At 35.8% G+C, this 20449-nt stretch overlaps 1 long non-coding RNA gene across 2 annotated transcripts in view; it reads left to right on the top strand.

Annotated features, from left to right (window-relative positions):
* LOC109444555 (uncharacterized) overlaps positions 1 to 20449 on the top strand; it is a 121262-nt gene continuing 100813 nt past the window's right edge. For both annotated transcript variants that reach the window (XR_012489495.1, XR_012489494.1), the window contains exons 1-3: positions 1 to 120; positions 9069 to 9169; positions 10279 to 11054. This is a non-coding gene — a long non-coding RNA (uncharacterized LOC109444555). The remainder of the gene's footprint in view (positions 121 to 9068; positions 9170 to 10278; positions 11055 to 20449) is intronic.

Below are 20449 nucleotides of genomic sequence, written 5' to 3'. Positions count from 1 at the left end.
AAAAACAGATTGATTCCCGACTGGGGCAACTGTCTGTGTGGAGTTTGCACGTTCTTCCCCATGTCTCCATGGGTTTTCTCCAGCTACTCCAGCTTCCGACCACATCCCAGAGATGTACATGTGAGTTGAAATGGCATGTCTACATTGTCGCAGTCTGAGTGAGTGTGGGTGTGTGTGAGTGTGCCCTATGATGGAAGGGTAACCTGTCCACGTTGTCTTTCTGATTGTGCCCTAATTTCAGTATCCATGGATGACGAATTCCATCATCCATTCTATATTTATTTAAGAAAGAGATTTCCTCTCTTTTCCCATTTATTTACTTATATCCCTTTCAACTCATGTATTTTTATTTTATTCAATGGATTATAATTCATTCGTATAGTTTATTTTTATGTTCCAATTTTCCAACATTTGACTACTTTGAGCCCCCTCAAACTGGCTCAAGGAGTTTTTAACACATTCCCTGAATCACAGGGAGAGACTCTAGCCAACTGCAAGTGACCCTGAACCGGAATAAATGGGTTGGAATATAATTATCTTACTTGTGTTTATTAATCTTTCTTAAATGAATGTATAGCTCATGCTTATTTCAATGTTTAATATTGGAAGTGTTTGGGTCTTTATTTAGAAGTTTGGTGATGTTTTCGTGACCAGAAATATAAGCACTTAACTCTTGTTTGTATCAATTAGGCTATGATAAAATTGGTTTTGTTACACGAGTGTCATTTTGCTTAAAGTTGCAGTTTCCATCAAGTGAGGACTTACTGTATTTTCCTTTTGGTTCACGATTCAACCCAGGATCACATGTTGTATTTTTTTATTGTTTGTTTGTCGTCTCTTAGTAGACTACTACATCTGGAAAATGTCCTCAGTCTGACATTTGTACATAGTACAGGCCAGTTATTATATAGAATGCTCTTCAGTTTGGGTTTGCCTCATATTTCTTCACAATTCTACTCAGGTTATGTACATTTTTGGCAGGAATACCCCAGAAATGATTTTGTTTCCTTCTCAGTGCATCTTTTTAGGAGGTGCATGATATTGATTTATTCCCCAAACTAGTGATATCTTTAGCCACTTGCTTAAATGGTTTCTGCCAGATTTTTTCACTCTGTTATTATTTTTCCCTTTGTAGTTACTAGTAATCTGTGGGGAAATACTTTGATCCTATGCATATATATCTTATTCCTTGTCAAACTTTCACTCACTAATTTCAGTATCCATGGATGACTAATTCCATCATCCATTCTACATTTATTTAAGTAAGAGATTTCCTCTCTTTTTCCATTTATTTTCTTATATCCCTTTCAACTCATGTACTTTTATTTATTCAATGGATTATAATTCATTCATATAATTTAGTTTTATGTTCCAATTTTCCCAGATTTGACTATTTCAAGCCCCCTCAAACTGGCTCAAGGAGTTTTTAACACATTCCCGTCACCCATTGAGCGATCTCTTATTGTATGGCACAAAAAGATGTTTCAGTCTCATCTGTGCCTATATTTGTTTATTTTCTATCTACCTTATCTTACAGTTATGATGAAATAGTGAGTGGCTTGATGGTTAGTCTAAGGAAAATGAATTTGAATACTATAATATGATTATGTAATGATCTAAATCTCCTTAAATAAAGAGAGAAGAGAATGACAGTGATGCTGAGAAGGAAATGATACCAAGAAAATATCAGTATTAAGGTAGTGTTGTATCTAATGAGCATTACTGTACTCCTTGAAAAGTACTGTATTTATTTTACTATTTTCCCTGATGAGGTTTCCTAGGCCTTTTTTATGTAACACTAAAACCCAGAAGAGTTTAGTGAGGCAGTAAGTGATAAAAACGTGTGACAGTACTTAGTTGATCAGAAGGTCTTTCAGCCTCCTGTTTCCTCAACAAAAATATTATGTAAAATTTCGCGTTCGTAAACCAAAGCACTAAGATGCATTCCATAGAATGGTATGTATCTTTCTATACATAATATATAAAATATTGGATATAATTTCAATTAAATATTTTTACATTGAAACTCTGATACATATTTGTCCTTGTGTGTGCATGTCTGTGTGTGTTTATTTTTACTTGTCACTGTCTGTACCATCTTAAACTGTGGCATCATTATACTACAGTTGATTGTGCATTTCTTCATTAATTTATAAAACACACATACACACGCATACACACACATTTACTTGTTGGTATGGTACAGTCACCGTTCTTGGCACTAGTGACAGAGTAGTAGGGGAAATAAATTATTGATTAGCAATATAAGTTTCTTATTGCTGGTATAACAAATTGCCACAAATTTAGTGGCTTAAAGCAGCAAATATTTATTATACACCTCTGTAAGTCAGAAATTCAAAATGGGTGTCACTGGGCTATAATCAAGTGTCAGCAGACCTCTGTTCCTACTGGAGGTTCTAAGGGAGAATCCAGTCAAACACATAACGAGGATTCAATAGGTGAACTATAACTGATAAGCTGAATCCATTTCCTTACCATTTCTAGGTGCTAAAAGTCACTCGCGTTCCTTGGTTTGTGGACCCATTCCTTGATCTTCAAAGCCAGCAATGCTGAGCTAGCTGAGTCTTCCTACTGCCATCAGTTTGGTCATTTATTTAAGAACCTGGATAATCCTATCTTAAAGACAGATGATTAGTAGACTTAATTCAGTCTGCTACTTTAATTCCCCTTCACCACGTAATATAACATATTCAGTTTCTAGAGATTAAAACATGGACATAGTTGAGGGATCATTATTATGTCTACCATAGTTTCTAAGGCTGATAATATCTCTGCCCTGATGGAAATTGTATTTTAATGGGCGAGAAAGTCAGCAAACATTGAAACATGTCATAAATTTCCAAGAATAGGTAAATATTTAAATAGAGCAGGGTAAGTGGAAAGGGATTGATAGGGATTGGAGTTATAAAAAGTTGGCTCTCCCTTTTATAAGTGAAAAATCAAGACTAAGGAGAGTCAGGCAATTTCCCCAGTATTAATGTGGTATCCCTATCTCTCTGTTTCCAAATCTCATGCACTTCCCATGATGCAGCTCTGCCTCATCCTCTTCCCAATTCTCAGGTCAAGATGGGAATTAATCTACCCATGTTACCCATAATTGTTTTAGTAGTGCCTGGCATCATGCTGAAGCACAAGAAAACCTCAATAATTATATGTTCTTGGTGTTGATATTCCTCTAAGCCATTGTCATCTCCTAATTTTTTTATTGTTGCTCTGAGACAAAAGAGTAAGAAAATTATTCTTCAGACAGATACTCAAAAGTTTCCCTTGAAAAATGTCTATGAGAGACAAAGTAATAGAAATATCCATAACCTATAATATTCTCCACATTTATCCACAGATTTTTTTAATGCTCTCTGCAGGTGGGCCAGAGTCAAGGATGAAATATCAGTAAGCAAAAGATATGCCCACTAAGAAAACAAACAGGAGAAAACTGCTAAAAAATTATGACCAAATGGCCCATATAATCATAAGAGGTCATTGTTAATAATACGACATTTCTTTGAAGTAGAGAATAATACTTAAGAACCAGATTGCTTAATTGTTTGAAGAGGAAATAATTTTCTTCACTTTCTTGATATTGCTATTTGAGTCATCCCACTGCTTTAAAGTAAAATCCACTGATTCCTCGTTACCTAAAGTAATCCAAAATCCCTGTCATCACATTCAAGGCCCTTCACAATCTGGACGCAATCTATCATTCCAGCTTCATTTATTACCACCCTGTATTTTATTGTAGACTGCATCATGTTGTATCATGAATTTTCCAACTTCCAAGGAAGTTCCTTGCATTCTACAGTTTCCTAAGAGTGTGAGTTCTATAAAAGCAGGGACAGTGACATGTATTTTTGTAATTCTTGCTTAACACAGAGTCAGGCACATCACAGGAATACAATAGATGAACTATAACTGATAAGCTGAGTAAATAAATAAATTAATTAATTAATGTCCTTATCGGACATTTTGACTGCTCAATAATTCTGGTTTCATTTCTTAGATCTGTAATTGCATTTATCTCTATTAAAAATATGGAACACTTCCTTTATTTTAGTGCTGAATTAGCTCAAGCATGTTCTATTTCTTTTCTTTTTATTGTTTCTTTCTCTTTCTTTCTTTCTTTCTTTCTTTCTTTCTTTCTTTCTTTCTTTCTTTCTTTCTTTTTAATTCAAGGCATTAGCTTGACTATATCTCATGGTGGATGACTCTAAGGAAACTTTGGGCTATATGTGTCCATCCCTTGATCAGCTCCTTACCTTTTTTGGGGGGGTATATTAGCACTTTAATAGAAAGTACCTAGTGTGCAGGTAAAATCAGCAAGAAATGAAATGTAGGTCATTACTCAGTGTTGCAGAGCAGTAAAATGTAAATCATTGATTAATGGAGATGGTTCATGCTCTTTTGCACTTTAAAGTAAGTCTGAAGACTTCGTGTGGCTAAGAGGTCCCAGGGTTCACGTTAGAAAGTTGAGGAGCAAATCTCTTCCCTGTAAGAGTCAACCAGGTACCAGCAACTCTGAGCTCTAGAGAAGGTAAGACTTAGTATTTTTGCCCTGTGCTCTGCAATTGTCTAGCCCTATCCTTTAGGTACATACATTGTAGTATGCGACCTTAAGCCTGTCACTTGGGTTCTCCACACCTCGGCTACTTAATTTATTAAAGGATGATATCATCTATTCTACCTACTTGGGACTATTCTTTTTAAGCATTAAATAAAATGAGCAAAAGGATTTGGGTAGCAGAACTTGTCTGCTTCAACTATTACTCTAGTATTTTTAAGTGTCCTCTGGCCAATACCCAGCTTCCAGTACCTGGAGCTCTGCAGATACTGGCTTTTGTTGCTGTTGCTGCTGGAACTGAAAAAATCCCACCGCCTGTGTTCTCTTGTGTGTATGAGCACATGGAACAGCCGGACTACTGGGGAATTAATACCTCCAGGAGCAGCTCTTGACCATTGGTTCTCCAGCGTTAGTACATAAAATATTCTTATTGCCTAATATTCAGGTTGGCTAATTATGATGTGTGTATTTTGTATCAATTTCCAGCCGGATTTAGCTTAAGTTGCACAACATTACAGCTGGCTTAATAGCATACCTTCCATTGGCTGTTTTCCATTCCTTTTATCATATCTCTACCTGTGTTATCTGAACTTCCCAAATACATGACTTACAAATGAATCCTGGTCTTAATCTGCAATGAGGAGCATGCAAAAGCAGCCTGTACATGGTGAAAAACACCAGAGTGGGGAATAGTGATGCTATTTTGATAAATTAGAAGCCTAAAGCTAAAAGAACTTTCTGTGTTTGGGGCTTCTCAGGGCATAAGGAAGGGATCTGTGAAAAGATCTTGTTGACAGCCTGAGGCAGGGTAAAAGTAGTGCAAAGCAATTGGCTAGCTGAGCCCAAGGATTTAGCCTAAGGACGGATCATCAGACTTCAGCTCAAAAAAACCATTTTTCAAACTCAGTAATGGTCTCCAGTTTCATTTCATGAATATAACTCAGGCAAAGAAAGGAGTGGCAGCAAATTGCACCTCAGGCACATTCCAATGTGTGGGAACATCTATAGCAGAGAACTTTAGACCTGAAAGGGACCTTACCAGCTCACACCAATTTACCCTCATAGTGTTTGTTTGTTTTTGGCTATTTCTAACAGGTTAATTTTCAACATGGTTCCAGAGGGGGAAAAAATGGAGAAAGAAAATAAATAATGATAGTATGGGATGTACCCATCGAGTAAAATAGGCCATGAGTTCATACGGATTAAAAAATATAAAGAAAGAGTAAATAGTTGGGAGGGAATGGTACTTCCTTAAAACAGAATTCCAACTAACAAATTTAGAAGGAATGAAAGAAACATAATAATTATTTCTGTCCAGAATCATCTGTGGATGCTAAGCAAAAGTCTGATGAGAAAAAAGTATGTTTACATAGTTTCAAGCATCAACCCAAATCATACTTACTAAATACAAAGGGAAAAATAGTAACTTTACAGGGGAGAAATTTGGCAGAGTCCACTTTAACTTCACCAGTAATGAGTGTGGGGACAGAGTCCCAGAGAGCAGTTTCCAGGCTCTCGGCCTCCTGTGGGGAGGTGTTGGCTCCCGTAGTGAATGATCATCAACTGTGATTGGTTGGCCATCAGCTGTAACCAGTTAGCCAATTGGCTACTGATGTAACTGCGGGGCTGTGTTGATTGGTCGGTCGGTTGGCAGGCAGAGAAGCGGACAGCAGGTTGCAGGTCGTGTGACTCCAGCCTTCAGTGAGACTATAGTGCCACCAGTGAGAATATAGTGGTATGACTCCACTACCTATGGCTCCTTGGGTGTTCCTTTTTGGCCTTGCCATATCCTGTGTTGCTATGTGGGGAGCAGGACTAGAGACCCCGCAGGCCACCCCACATGACAAATGGCAGAGGGAGCAGGGTCCCTCGCAGGACAATAAGACATCCAGGCATCAGAAGCCTGACATAAGCATGATGCACTGAGATGACACAGCATTTCTTCTGTGGCATTCTTATCAAAAAATACATAGTCATGGCAAAACATCAGAATAAATCAAACTAACATATTACAAATTGACTATCCATTGCTCTTGAAAACTATTAAGGTTATGAAAGACAAAGGTCAATGAAAGAACATTTCAAGATTAAAGGAAAATAAAAAGCCATAGCAACAAAATATACCCTCATCTGATGCTGGGTCCTGGGTCAGTACAAGAATCTTTGTGGGTCAATTGGAAAAATTAGTCTGTAAATTTAATATTAACATTGTGTCAAGGTGAATTTTCTTATTTTGATCATTAAACTGTTGTTATGGAAAATGTTAACATGTAAAGAATCTAGGTAAAGAGTATAAAGAATTCTGTGTACTATTTTTACAATTATTTTGAAGTCTAAAATTATTTCAAAATTACAACTAAAAATAAAAAACTTCTAAAATATTACAGACATAATCACTCAAGGTGACCCATACATTAATCAGAAACATGTCAATGTCAACCTCAAAACTAAGGACCAAAGTTTAGAAATCATACACTGTTTAAATTAAACTTTGGATTTAAATCACAAACTGTTTAATGAAATTATTACATTATCATTCATTTATTTAAAAACATGTTTTATAGGAATTCATTTTGAAAAGGACTCAAAAAAACAATATTTCTGTTTCTACCACTTGGTTATACATCATTGGATGTCTCTGTGTCCATTTATTTCTCTGAAAAAAGAAAAATAACGGAGATAACAATTAACTGCCTCTGAAATCTTGCAAGTACTTATAACTAAGATGATCAAAACAATTGTAATGACATTCCTCTAATGCAGCCCTTGCTATCCTCTGTATACTCAGGTTCAATATTACATTCTGAATTGAATGTGTAAAAATTAAAAAAAGCTACTAGTGTTTTTTTCTTTAAAAGTGAATTATTTTCAAATATCATTACACTTTTCAACAGGTTTTTTTTTTATTGGAACTGGATTTTTTTTAACCCCCAAACCTTTTCAGTTCTCAAGAGGCTGCCTTTTAATTATATCATTCCTTGACCTGGAGTCTTTCTTATTATTTGTTTAAATGTTATTGTTTGGACTTCAATTGATCGCTCCTGTTCAATTTCAGGGTTAGCATTTGCTGCGACACAGAGAGAATTTTTTCTTCCTTTTGCCTTGAGAACACTCATCAGAAACATCATGTTACACTTGATGGAGATTCTCCTGATGAAAAGGTTCACAACAAAGAACAAATTAATTTTTGGTAACAATCAATGGTACCATCCAATGCATTTTCTCATGTCCTTTACTTTTCCATTCTCTTTTTCATTGTCCCCAGTTTCCTGATTCTCTTTTGTAGAAAATGGACTGTAATTTATTTTTAAAGATCTCCCATGGCTGTCTCCTAATCTTAATTAAAACAGAGACTAGTTTATCTGGATTCTTAATCTTGCCATTGAATTCTTAACAAAGAGCTTCAGAACCACAGCTGATACCAGAAAAACACACTAAATAAGTAAAGAATCAAGAGGAATCTATCTGTCATATTGCTAAAGAGAAATGGGCCCTCCGGAATACGAGGACACACATGCTATCACAGTCAACTTCCTTCTCTTATGTTTTAAATACACACACACACACACACACACACACACACAAACACACATATGGGGGTGCCAAAAAATGTATACACATTTTAAGAAAGGAAAAAACTATGAAAATTGTAATACTCAGTATATACCAATAACAAAAGATGAATACAATTCATGTATATACTTTTTTTGGCATAAATATATACATGTACATATATGTATATATATATGTACATGTATATATATACATACATATATGTGAATATATGTATGTATACTCATTTGAAATTTGTTTTGTTGTGGTGTGTTATTTCCACACTAAATGGTGTATTATAAATCTACTTGGAATGGCTAAATTATCTGTGAGTTTATTGTACACTAACTTTTTCACTGCTGTTAATCTTGTGTAGCACTTAGGGGACTTCCTTTATAGTACATAAGCTTGTAGATATAAAATACAGAGTTATTATGACATTGTTCTGCATTCAACGCAACATCAAGGACAGCCAAGCTCACCTGAAATAGCTAATTTACCCAGCTCACTTGGTTAGAGTGGTTTTGCATGTTGAAAATTATCTATTCAACTCAGAAAGAGCATTTTCTCTCACAAATATGTATTTGGTATCCCTATGTGTTGTTAACTGTATGCCAAGTGTTATTCTCCTTAAATTGTTATAAGAAAATCAAATGACCCATGTTTCTGAAGTGTTTTGGATAGAAAAAAAGCAATTCTAATTTAAGAATATACAGTCTAGCCTCTTAAGGGAGCAAGTTTACATCTCTAGAGCACTCAAGCAGTTCTTATAATTTTAATACTCAAAAGGAATTCCCAGTATTCTATATACACTAACTAGTGCCTACATAATAGAATGTATATGGTCCAATGACACCGTAGGGGTAGCACTTGTTGCCTGGAAATTCAGCTTATGATTAAAGAGATTGTTGTGTATTGGTTTTTGTGTTTTTCCCCACAGAGCTAATACCATCTTCAAAATACAGTAAAGAGCACACCAAAGTGCATATCAGTAGAGAAAACTCAGGAGTCTGGATGAAGCCTGTCATGGAAACATCCCAGGTAAGGTAAGAGAAATGGGGAAGAGTAATCACAGAGGGAGGAGAATGGACACATAGATTATAAAAATATGTCCAATTGAGCCATCTGCAGCTTCTCAAGATTAACTTAGGCCAAAGTTATCCTTCTGACATTTCTTAAATGTGGACATAGAATAATTTCTCTTTTACTTATAAATATTCTGAGAGTGTAGGTCATCTGTGTAATGATTTCCATTAAGATTTTTTCAATACTTCTTTCTGTTTGATTTTCATATAAGTTGTGAACATTACCATAGAAAGTTCTGCTAAATTAAAATATTGTTATAGCTAAATGTTACAGGTGTTACATTATAATTCATGATAAAAGGTTATTCATTAGTTCAAGGTTCTGTTCGTACAATCTTTCTGCCTTCATGACTAAGAGGTAACAAACTTTCTTGGTTTTATAATAGTGAGCTAATTGTTCATTTTCCTAATGTTAGCCCTTAAGAAAATGTAAAGAACGTGGTGACAATATTGCTCCTTGCCTAGTTAAGTAAAGCATAGAATAATGTACTTGAAAGAGCTACAATCACAAAGTTAGAAAAACTGGGTTTGAGATTCACCTTCTGTGCCTGTGTGTCATTAAGAAAATAATCTCTTCTTTCTGAATTTGTAAAGTGGGGGTAATAACAATTGAACCTATTTCTCTAAGTGAGACAGGAGAGTTAGCATGTCACTAGGTAGACAGGGAGGTCCCTGGTGGAATAAACAAAGACAGGCATATCCTAAAACATCAGGTTTTGAAATCACTCTTTCACTCCAGGACATAATATAACAAGGCCTTGAGGTTAATCATAAAATTCCTTTTGGCCTGACAAACGGAGCAGATCTGATAGATAAGAGTGGGGTACTTCAGGAATTCCTTTGGGATGGGCAAGCAGAACAAACCTGGCAGACGAATTTCATTAGAAGGCGCCAGTTCCCTTCTTCAAACAGCTCCCCTTCCCCAAACAGGCAAGGGAAGGTATAAAAGTAAGAACTTTTTCCGCAGTCACTGGGCATCCCTATTTGGGACCCCCTCTGGCTCAGGAGCTCTGACTCTTTGCTTTCAATAAACTATCCTCTTTTTAAAACTCTTTGCCTCTCCAGGGTCCATGTTTCCATTTTTCAGTCTCACGAGACAGACACAATCCTGCCCTACACCCAGAAACTGCCGGCAGATCCAACATCATCTACATCATTTGGGGACTCACAGGAAAATATTCCTCCATCGTAAGGATGTTGTGAGACTCAAATGTAATAGTATATGTGATCATGTATGTATGCACTTTAAAGTGTAAGGTATTATTACCATTATCTTTAAATTTTTAAGCATTTGCCTGTGAGTACATACGACCAGCTCCCCCTTCCCAAAGCACCAAAGGCTCTGAACTAATATTATGTTGTGTGTTTTTTTAGATATTCACATGCAATCCACGATACAAGTACACATCTTTAAATAACCATAAATTGTACTCACATTGAAAGCTATTTAAAAGAAGGAAAATATTAGACCACAGATATATTTAATATCATTGGATATTGAAACTTTAGGAAATCATGTGGAATACTTTGATGGGTTCTGATGAACTCTGCCTCCTCCTCAGGCATTCTTGTGTAGTGGGATCGACTGGCACCTACACACATCCCAAGGCTCACAATTTTGTAAGGTGTCTGGAGAACGAAGCTCCATTTTCCTGGGAGGGCAGTGTGTTTTGTTAGGGAATGTCTAAAGATGTAGAACTGGTGAATTTAAATGAATTTCCTCCCTGCTGCAGGGAGGAAATGGGAGCTAGTGGACAGTGAGATCTGGTGTAAGAAAGCAGATCCAGGACCCTGAAACACTCTCACTTCAACAGCTGAGTCCGGAAGAGCCTCTGCATAATGTAAGTGACCAAGGCATTCGGTTAGGGCTTCCACCTTCCTTTCTCCACACTGCACTTTTCTGAGATTTGCCTTGCCATCTATTAGAGATTCTCCTATAACACACTGTAAACCTGACAGGCCTGGAAAAGAGACAGACCTTATTTATTTCCAGTCTTCTCCAGAGGAGCAGTGACCATAGACTTGCTCATCCACACTACCTAAGAGTTTCACCAGGCAGAGGCACCACCCACTGGTAACAACTGCTGTGTGATGCAAGACCTCGCCCCGCCCATCTTGTAAATTTCATCCCGCTCCATTCTCCTGGACTCACTACAGTCTAGACACACCTACCTCCTATTTGTTCTTAGCAAAGGAGATCTTTCTCGCCTCAGGACTTCCACATTTTCTGTATTCTCAGCTGAGAACACTCTTCTCACTCTCCTTCGCATGGTTGGCTTCTCCTCATCCATGAATTATAAACGAATAGACTGGTGGACGAGCGTGGGATCAATAGTAGCCCCACAAATAAGTGCAGCATGGTATACAACAAAGCTGGCATTAACGCTTTGAGAAGAAAGGCTGGACTGTTAAACAAATGGTATTAGGACATTTAGTTATAAAATTCGGAGAAAAATTTAGTTTCTAAAAATGAGTTCAGATGAATTGAAGACCGATATACCACTCCCCGACCCCCCAAGAAAAAGCATTAGAACATAGAGGAAAATGGGTTTTTAAATTTAGAGTAGGAAGGGCGTTCTTAAACGAACACAAATCACAAAATCCTTTATTACTCTCTATAAATTAAAATTCTTCTGGAGGAAAAGCACACGAATAAGGTTAAAATGTAAGCATCAGACCTGAACAAAATATTTTTAATGTGATGTAATTTCAAGGGACTGATATCCTATGACCAAGGTGGCCCTCTCAGCTCCTTCCTGGCTCTAGGTCCTGACCTACCTTCTTTAGAGCATTTTCTTTAGAAAATTGTTGTCTGCCCTTTGAGATATATGTAAATCTTACTTTCACCATTATTATTGTGCTAAAATACACATAACCTAAAATTTACCATCTTAACCATTTAAATACATCATTTAGTGATATTAAATACATTCATAATGTTGTTCAACTACCACCACCTTCGAACTCCATGACTCTTTTCATCTTGTAAAAATTGAACTCTATACCCATTTAAAAAAATCACTTCTCATTCCCTGCCCTCCCAGCCCCTGAAAACTACCTTTTTACTTTCTGTCTCTATGGTTTTCACTATTGTAAGTATCTTATGTAAGTGAAATCATGCGGTATTTGTCTGTTTGTGACTGGCTTGTTTCACTTAGCAAAATGTCCTTAAGCTTCATCCATGTTGTAGCATGTGTCAGAATGTACTTGCTGTTCAAGGCTGAACAATGTTCCATTGTATGTACATGCCACGTTTTGCTCATCCTTCTGTTGATGCACACTTAGATTCCTTCCGTGTATTAACTATGGTGAATAATGTTACTTTGAACAGTAATATACAAATATTTCCTGGAGAATCTGCTTTAAATTCTTTGGGTACGTACCCAGAAGTAGGATTGCTGAATTAGACGGTAATTCTATTTTAAATTTTTTAGGAACCAACGTATTGCCTTTCCCTGGGCATATGTAATCACTTTCTAACTTTTTCCCATACATGCAGTTGTTTTTTAATGTTCTAGTCTTGAATGTGTGGCTCCCAAAATGTAAAAAGAGAGAAAAATGAAGGGGAAGGAAGGGCACTGGCCATTTATATCCTCAGAAATTACTTCAATGGGAGGGGGAGTGTCTTGCAACAGTGGCGGGAGGTGCAACAACAATGGCTGCAGCTTTTTGTCTGCACCTCTGTGACCAGAAGCAGCAGTCAGCAATCAGAGTACTGATCCTTAATATTTGGCATGCAGGGTGCTTTTGTCCATCCTGATTCCCTCAAGCTGTGTGCATAGAACATCTGCATAGCTGTCTACCATGACTGGGGGGTGGAGGATAGGTAGCTGCTATGGCAATAAGAGGTGTAATTGAGCAAAACTAACTACAAGTTACCAACCAAGTCTTCCCCTGGAAGTTGCAAGCTTTCCATAGACTCCAGGTTTCCAAAATAGCTGCAACGGTGCTGGCTTTGGCAGCACATATACAAAATAGCTACAACAGATAGATTGTTCAAGTTCAACTAGTGTCTAGGTGGGGAGGTAGAGTCATGGTCCTTCCTACTCTGCTATCTTCCCAGAATCCTCTCTACAAATCTTTTCAAAAGAATCTTTCTAGTTTTATAACCCAGGAATGTCTTTCTCAAGAACCTGGGAATTATCTCTAAAATGTAAACATCAAGGGAGATAGTTCCCTTATCTCCTGGGTTCTGTGCAAAGGTAGGAGCCTCCTTCCCATTTGTGAACCTACCCTGTCATGAAAATGTAAGAAAGTTTAATTTTCCTTTGGGTAAAGCTATCTAGCAAACACAGACAGCCTGTGTTCTCCATTTCACCCCAGTACTTAAAACTTCTCTGCCCTTTGATTCAGCAGAGTTGAGTTCACACTGAGCTGTGGCCTCTCTACTCTATTGCAATAGCCTTGAACAAAGCCTTTTTTGTGTATTTAATTTTGTCTAGTGCAATTTTTGCTTTGACACCAGAAAATGCAAAGAGCTAACCCAAATCAGAAAAATAAAGAAAACCAAATTTAAGTGGTGAATTAAACAGTATAGTCACATAATAAAAATCTAAACTGGCCAATATACATATTCTTTTATATTTATTAACTATTTTAGGTCATGTTGAATTCTAAGAAAAACTAACAGATTTTTTTTTAACAGGGAATTGCAAATCATAACAATAATAAAACACCAAACTTCAACCAATATTCGAGCGTGGCAAGGGCATGACCATATGGAAATTCTCATATATTACTTGAAGGAGGGGATTTTTAGTGTATGTGTGTGTGTGTGTGTGTGTGTGTGTGTGTGTGTGTTTAATTGGTTGTTATCATCAAAATTTTAAATGGAATACTTTTTTGTCCCAGGAATATAATGTCTTATTATCTACCATAAAGAGTTTCTTACTAATTAGCTATTAAAAATAATAGAAATCATTGGTTAGAATGTTTAATGAGAAAATACTTATATTTTAATGATGAAAAGAAAATTTTAAATTTCAGAAGTCTTTCCTAATTGGAAAAATTACTGAATAGAAATGTAGCACCCAAAATAGTAAACATGGTGGATTTAAGGAATTAGCTATTATTATATTCTTTATACATTTCATACTTTCCATAATTTCTCTTATTAACTTTGTAATCAAAACCAGTACTAAATTATTAGAGCAAAAGTATACAATCAAATTTAAAATTTCGGATAGTATTGACTCACATCAGAATATAAATCCTCAAAATGGATCAAGGACTTAAGCATAAGACCTGACACAATAAACTGCATAGAAGAAAACATAGGTACTAACCTTATGGACCTTGGGTTCAAAGAGCATTTTATGAATTTGACTCCAAAGGCAATGGAAGTAAAAGCTAAAATAAATGAATGGGACTATATGAAACTTAAAAGCTTCTGCACAGCAAGAGAAACCATCGACAAAATAAAGAGGCAACCAACTGAATGGGAGAAGATTTTTGCAAACAGTGCCTCCGATAAGGGGCTAATATCCAAAATATACAAGGAACTCATGAAACTTAACAACAAAAACAAACAAACAACCCAAATGAAAAATAGGCAGAGGATCTGAAGAGACATTTCTCCAACGAGGACATACAAATGGCAAATAGACATGAAAAAACGCTGAACATCACTAATCATCAGAGAAATGCAAATCAAAACCACAATGAGATATCACCTCACCCCAGTCAGAATGGCTATCATTAACAAGACAATTAGTAACAAGTGTTGGAGAGGCTGTGGAGAAAAAGGAACCCTCATACACTGTTGGTGGGAATGCAGACTGGTGCAGCCGTTATGGAAGGCAGTGTGGAGGTTCCTCAAAAAATTACGAATAGAATTACCGTATGACCCAGCAATCCCTCTCCTGGGTATCTACCCAAAAAATCTGAAAACATTTATCCATAAAGACACGTGTTCTCCAATGTTCATTGCAGCTTTGTTTACAGTGGCCAAGACATGGGAACAACCAAAATGTCCTTCGATAGATGAATGGATAAAGAAGTTGTGGTATATATACAACATGGAATTCTATTCAGCGGTAAGAAAAGATGATATAGGAACATTTGTGACAACATGGATGGATCTTGAGAGTATAATGCTAAACGAAATAAATCAGACAGAAAAAGCAGAGAACCATATGATTTCACTGATATGTGGTATATAAGCCAAAAACAACAAAAGAACAAGACAAACAAATGAGAAACAAAAACTCATAGACACAGACAATAGTTTAGTGGTTACCAGGGGGTAAGGGGGTTGGCGGGTGGGAGATGAGGGTAAGGGGATCAAATATATGGTGATGGAAGGAGAACTGACTCTGGGTGGTGAACACACAATGGGATTTATAGATGATGTAATACAGAATTGTACACCTGAAATCTATGTAATTTTACTAACAATTGTCACCCCAATAAATTAAAAAAAAAAGACATACTTTAAAAAAAAAAGAATATAAATCTTAGCTTCAGTGAAGACTGTTTGCCGTAATTCTACAGTAAACTCCCTGAAATTAATGCATTCTCAAAGTGATTTAACATCTTAAATGTAGCACTTGAATAAGTAAGTGCCCCATCCACTTCCTTTACCTCATTTCTGGGAAAAAAAGAGAGAGGGCATACCCTTAAAGTAACATCAAAACTTATTTTGATATCAGGATCATTGCTTACAAAGATTTTCAAATCTCACCTTTGATGCTTTCGAAGGCCTGTTATGCAGGCGGGGAAGTTTCCCACCAGCATGTACAATCTCAAGACTCAGAAATAAGTAGCATCTTTCTGAATATTGCGTGTACCTTGGATGGAGCCTGGGTGTTTGTTTCATCTTTGGCACAGGCTGGCTTTCATCTGCTCCTCTCTTCTGAGGCAGAGTGATGCCTGCAGCCTGTAACACACAAGGCACATTGTGGACACCCTGATAAATAGTAAATGACGATAATGGTAATGACAGAGCCGAGCCCTGTCTTTGCAGCTGTATAATTTTTCCCTTCCATTGTGTGCCTCCGCAGACAGCTGTCATATCCTTGCTTTCAGAAGCAGAGAATCCTTGCCAAATTAAAGCTTGAGAGGAGCACATTACATCCTCCTGTCATCGTGGGAGTGTGAGATGTGAATGCCTACAGCTATACATGTCACTCAGAGACACATCTATTTGATAAATACTGTCTCAAGAGCCAATTCAGATTGATTACCTGGCCAATTCAATCAATTGTACAGATCTCTGATCTAGAGAATTGAGTTTATATGATGCCCAAATTACTGGCAAATTCCAGGGGGAAAAACGCCCGGCACATCTGAGACCTTTTCAGCATAGTTTAGATGAATTATATTAATTAAATAATCATGTATTTTTAGATAAATATTTTTAAACATGCAATTTAATGAACTTGTTTATTGAGGGATTGAGTAGATATCATCAATATCAGCATCAATTTTTACGGAATGGAGAATATTGATAATCGAGACTTACAATTTGCTAAGGACTGTACTAAGGATTTTCCATCCCATTTCTTATTTAATATTCAAACAAAAACCCACTAAAGGTAAATACTAATACCATACTTTTGTACGCGTGGAAAAACCAAGGCCAAGGAAGGGTAAGCAGTTTGCCATGGGTCACAAGTAAGTAAGGGCAGTAGTCCAATTCAGTTTCCTGTGACTCTACTGTTTTTATAAGCTTTTTGGAGAGTACTTTCAGAATAGAAACAACACCTTAACCGTAATATTACTCATTCACTTATGCATTTTAAAAATCTGTTTTTCAAGGTCTAATGAGAAATAAGCATAACCAAAAAGTAAGAATTTCAAGTGTATGTGCTTCATCTAGTAATTCTACTTCTTATATCCATTTTTAAAGCGATAATTCTATTCAAATTACAAAATATCCAGGTCCAATAATAAATGAATGGTTTAAAACTATGTAATGGAATATTCTTCAACCATTAAAATTGAGTATTGCAAAGACTAATAAACTCAAAATGCTGACTATAACACAAAATAAGAAAAACTGGCTGACTACATGATGTTAAAAAAGAGCTGAATAGGAAAAAAGACAGAAAAAATGCAACAAAATATATGTTAGGTTGTTAAAATTATGAGTGGTTTTCTTTCATGTTCCAGTAATTGCTAAAAATGTGTTATGTTAATTTATAATAGAAAACATTTTAAAAAGAGATCCACTATCAATAAAATCAGATCAGCTTTTGTATTCTAACTGGTGGTCTAACTGGTGTAACTAAAGTTTAATCATATGTATATATATATATATAATATATTAATATATATATATATATATATATATATATATATTTGTTCTCAAATAGCTAATTAATTTAGCAAAAATAACAGTCATGATTTATCAAAAGAGTTTTCAAAAAACATTACTTTGCTAAATCATGGGCCAGATTCATTTGCATGATGGATTCTCCTTGATCATACATTTCCAACTATATGCTTACTGAAAAGTTACTTTTTTATAAGGGAGAGAATGTTAGAAATTTTTATTATGATTTATATAATTTCTGATTTACATAGTTGACCATTGCTCTACGTTTTAATTAACTCACCATCACTAGTACATTGAAATTATAATTTTAGTGCACCAGTTGAAAAAAAAGTTGTCATTTTCTGCAGTCATGCAGCTATAAAATTTATTGTCTCTATCATGAGATTAAGGAGTGTCCCATTAGGACAATGATTTTAATCCATGAATTCATGAGGCATTTCCTAAACTTTCCTTGGTTTCTGCTAACCTTGCATAATCATCTAGAGTGTAAAGGCAAGCCACATCAGGAGGACAAATGATTATCGCCTTCTCTTGGGAATAGAAACAGATTCCTACAGAAGCTCCTCATAATGGGACATGAGAAGGCCTGCTGTGAATCCTTGGCATTCAGTCAGACCTCCAGAGAAGTGGCTTGGAAATCAGCAGGGCAGGCAATAGTGGGTAGGAACATCTTGAGGAAAGGGGATGTCAATGCCATCTTTGTAGTAAATCATTTTCTTTAAAAGTATCTTATCTTAACTTTAAATGCTGGCAACTTCTGATATTAATTCCAAACTAACAACATCTACAGTAAAGCTTTTCAACTAGAATTGCTTGTTTAAATTTAGCATTTGTACTATGCAAGAAGGTATTTTATTATTCAAACTTGAAAAATACTGTTCTTGACTTCACAGGATTTGGTTGAACACCATCTACTTATCCACCCATTCATCCATCTGTCTGTCTGTCTGTCTATCTATCTATCTATCTATCTATCTATCTATCTATCTATCTATCTATCTATCATCTGTCTATCTAGTTGCTATTTCCTGCTGAGTATTCTGTTACTTTCCTCACTTATATAATAACAATAAACATAGTCCTTCTTTAAGTACTAAAAAGTCATTATTATTTGTGATAGGAATTATTTATCTTTTTTTCAACCTTTGAGCTACTAATTTCCTTTAAAAATTCTTTCCAAAAATGTCTATATTAATTCTCTGTTCAACTGCACATACCAAAACAAGGATTCAAATTTGTTTCTATTGTTTCTTGTCATAATCCTTAAAATACTCACTCAAAAATATATTGCATTTTAAGAATGGTTTTGTGGGAAAAATAGTTTTGCTTTGCCATTCTAAGGTCTATTATCATAAATATTGCTGTGAAGAAATTAATAGAGACTGAATGCTTTATAAACACAGTGGACAGATTTATTATTCTATTCAGAGATGATAATTTATACTATCCTACTGCTGACTTAAAATGCAATGGTTGAAGATATAGGCACAGACAAAATTGAGTTATATCAAGGTGCTGTGTGTCACAGGTCTAGCCAGGATATCTAATGTAATTTGTCTGTTACAATGTTTATGAAACATTCCATCTGGCACAATAGGCCTCTAAGACAGAAGGTGTTGGCATATTAAAGATGCGAGCATCTCACACATGACTACCCATTTATTATTTCAGCAAAAGGGAAGACAACCTTTAGAATATAGTGGAGAGATTAGGCAACTCGGATATTTGATTCAGATATATATTTGAGGACTACTACATCACAATACATCAAGATATTTTAATAAGAAATGGAATTTTTGTTTTGAAGCTAAAAACGTATAAATCCCAGTGACTTTTTTCCTTTCTATTCACAGATACTGTATTTTTACCTTGCTTGGCTGATTTTCATTTTAAGAAAAAGGGATTTTTAAAATAAAAATTGCAACGTTACAACAAGCTATGTTACTGGAGCAAATTTTCAGACAAAATCCAAGAAGGAAATCACTCTATTACAGATCCAGTTCTCTCATTAAAAACAAACAAACAAAAATTACTAAATGGTTGTTGATTACATTTCATGAGTCTTTAAACAAATTGCTGTGAATGCTATCTTACCATGCATTCCCATCATTTAACTTCACACATTTTTATTTTGTTTTTTATAACTTCCAAGATGGTAAGATATAGAATTACAAGGAGGGAGTGCCATCATTCCATTGAAGGAGAAAAAAGTTAAGTGTCCTATTTTACATACTGGGAATAATGAATATGTTGAAATTAAAAGGATGTTCACATTCTCAACGGCATTCTGTAATTATCATTATTTGAGAAGATACTATGTAGAAGATATCTATCCTGGCACCTCACACACATCATCTTATTTAACCCTCAAAACAAATCTTATGAGGATGCTTTTATTACTCCAATTTGTGTCTGAGGAAACTGAGGTTAAAAGAGGTTAAGCAATTACTCAAGCTTCACTTCATTCCCCAGGAATGTCTTACGCCAACTCGTATATTCCTTCCTTTGAGATTTTTTTGTTTTAATTAAAGTTTATTGGGGTGACAATGGTTAGTAAGGTTACATAGGTTTCAAGTGTACAATTCTGTAATACATCATCTATATATCACATTGTGTGTTCACCACCCACAGTTCTCCTTCCATCACCATCTATTTAATTAATAGTGAAAAACTGAAGCCCTTCACTCTAAGTTCAGGAAAAAGACAGGGTTGGCTGTCCCCTATTACCACTGCTTTTTAACAGGGTTGGTTGTCCTGTTGAAAAGCAGTGGTAATAGGGGACAACGAACCATGTCTTGGGTCCACAGGGTTGTCCCCTATTCCCACTGCCTTTCTTGCTCCGAAAGTCCTAGCCAGAGCAAGCAGGCAAGAGAAGAAATAAAAGGCATCTGAATTGGGAATGAAAAAGTTAAATTGTCACTTTTTGCAGATGATGTGATGCTATATATAGAAAATCCA

Source organism: Rhinolophus sinicus, linkage group LG10 (assembly GCF_036562045.2).
Source record: "Rhinolophus sinicus isolate RSC01 linkage group LG10, ASM3656204v1, whole genome shotgun sequence".
Classification (NCBI taxonomy): domain Eukaryota; kingdom Metazoa; phylum Chordata; class Mammalia; order Chiroptera; family Rhinolophidae; genus Rhinolophus; species Rhinolophus sinicus.
The sequence above is the reverse complement of the archived record's forward strand: the minus strand, read 5'-3'. Positions and strand labels throughout refer to the sequence as shown.